This window comes from Barbatula barbatula, assembly GCF_947034865.1.
Source record: "Barbatula barbatula genome assembly, chromosome: 14".
NCBI classification, from domain to species: Eukaryota; Metazoa; Chordata; class Actinopteri; order Cypriniformes; family Nemacheilidae; genus Barbatula; species Barbatula barbatula.
Window position 1 is genome coordinate 22,983,034 of NC_136777.1, and position 2,615 is coordinate 22,985,648.

Consider the following 2,615-nt stretch of genomic DNA (forward strand, 5'->3'; position numbering starts at 1 on the left):
AAGGTTCTTGATGGGGTGTAGGAGTGTAGTAGGGTGTGAAGGTTCTTGATGGGGTGTAGGAGTGTAGTAGGGTGTGAAGGTTCTTGATGGGGTGTAGGAGTGAAGGAGGGTGTGAAGGTTCTTGATGGGGTGTAGGAGTGTAGTAGGGTGTGAAGGTTCTTGATGGGGTGTAGGAGTGTAGTAGGGTGTGAAGGTTCTTGATGGGGTGTAGGAGTGTAGTAGGGTGTGAAAGTGATTGAGGTATTTCCAAATGGTATGGTAAGATTGTGTTGCACCGTGCTTTGGATTAAAACAAACAAAAATGCAGTTATTATGCAAGTACAGTACATAAAAATGTGAATTTACAATGGTAAACTCTTAGCAATGATTAATACATTGAGCTGTACGATTCACAGAAAGTTACAGTTTAAAGAGAAATGAAAATTCTGTCATGAATTACTCGCTCTCTAGTTGACCCAAATTCAACAGAACACAAATATATATAAAGTAATTTTTCCTACTATGGTAGTCAATTGTGGGCCAAGAACTGTTTGGTTATAAGCATTCTTCCAAATACATTGATTTTTGTTCATCTGAAAATAATGACAGATTTTTTAATTTTGGGAGAACTACCGCTTTAATATCAGTTGCCGTCAACCCACATGGTGCCCCTACACCCTTGTGCTCTTCAGCTCCACCACCAGGTTCACCCTAGTGCTCTACTGCTCCGCCACCAGCTCTGCCCTGGTGGTTTTCAGCTCTGGCTCCAGCCTGGTGCTCTGCTGCTCTGCCACCGGTTCCACCGGTTCCCCAAAGGAAAAATGTGTTGGAATCATATAATAAAAGGCAGTTAATGTAATAATGTAACAATATACGTATTTGGAACTTTGGTCTTTTGTACTGTACAGCTGTGCAAATCGTAAATTAAATCACTATTAAATGCGAACCATTGTAAATCAAGGGAAGGGTTGCAGACTGCCCAATTATTGAATTTAGCTACATTTTTGGTTATGAATGAATGAAGATAATTGCAACAAACTATAGCAAAAATCCAGCGTTGAGCTTTTGAGCAATAATCCCTTGCTCAGTATCTCAGAGACGTGCGATTGACATGGTGGGACCTTGGCTCAATTTTACATTGAAAACATACAGCTTGCCTTTGAATTTCATTGTATTAACAGTATTTTTTGTATACCAGATTCACTACTGTATCAAACAGACTAATGAATGTTCAACTAGTGGGAGGGTTTAAAGCTCAAAAAGAAAGCTTGTGTTGAATGGGGTTGTCACTGTGCATTACATAGGTATAAATATCAGTGTCGCGCATCCTCACACCGATTAAGAATTCATCTCTGATGAAGCCTGGAGTTCACCTTTCAACATCTAGCTCTCATGGAGATGTCTGACTGGGGATTGACTAACACGGAAAATCAAACGATCCATTACTGCTTCCCAAACCACAATCTGTCATGTACCAGAAACAGCCGACCTGAATTTGAGTACATTATTGTGTATATTGTAGTTTCTGCAATGTCAGTGCTCACTGTGATTTTGAACCTGCTGGTGATCATCTCCATCTCTCACTTCAAACAGCTTCACACTGCAACCAATGTGCTGGTTCTCTCTCTGGCAGTAGCGGATCTGATGTCAGGACTCATTCTTCTGCCAGTGCAGGGCATAAAACTCATTGAGTCATGCTGGTACTTTGGAGAAATATTTTGTTCATTTTTTCCTCTGGTTCTCTATGTGGTTGTTACAGTGTCTCTTGGTAATATGATTATTATTTCTGTGGATCGATTCATTGCTGTGAACGACCCTTTGCGATACCCTGTGAGGGTCACTCATAACAGAGTTGTTTTCTCAATTGTTGCAAACTGGTTGTTTTCTGCATTTTATTCTTTTTATCTCTTGTATGACTTTTTGCTGTATCCAGAGAGAAATCACAAATGCCTTGGCGAATGTGTACTAGCTGTCAAGTTGGAAAATTTGATATTGGATACCATTGTTTGTTTAGTGGCACCATGTTGTGTTATAATATCTTTATATGTGAAAATTTGCATCGTAGCAAAACATCAAGCTGAGCATCTGAATTCAGTCACAGCTAAACAGGCCAAATCGGAAAAAAAGGCTACAAGAACCTTAGGGATTGTAGTAATGGTCTATCTTTTCTGCTGGCTGCCGTATTACTTGATAACTCTGTCTCTTGGGCATGATGAAATGATGCTCTCATCATTAATGTCATGTACTGGATTATGTGTATGAATTCCTGCATGAATCCACTCATCTATGCAATGTTTTATCCATGGTTCAGAATATCAACAAAATACATTTTGACTTTGAAAATATTTGAACCGTCTTCAGAATACTTTAATCTGTTTCCAGAGGAGAAGTGAACAATTATAAATAATGTTCAAAAACAAATGTAATTCATGCATTTTTATTAAATGTTAGTTGACTGTCTGATCTCCTTCTAAGTAAAATTTGTAAAATGTTCAAATATAAAGTTCTGTAAAAAGCAAGCCTCTTTTCATCTGTTCTTTTGGGAGACAAAAATTACCGTACAAACACCAATTCATAAAATGTTCCTGTAGCTCAATGGTATTGCATTGCAATAGCAGCACAAAAGGTTATAGTCT

General features: G+C 38.5%; 1 pseudogene across 1 annotated transcript; it reads left to right on the forward strand.

The window, feature by feature from the left end:
• Positions 1-1,377: 1,377 nt before the first annotated feature.
• Positions 1,378-2,372, forward strand: LOC306904170 (trace amine-associated receptor 13c-like; annotated as a pseudogene). The gene has a single exon. The product of its transcript is annotated as a trace amine-associated receptor 13c-like (transcript).
• The last annotated feature ends 243 nt before the right edge of the window (positions 2,373-2,615 follow it).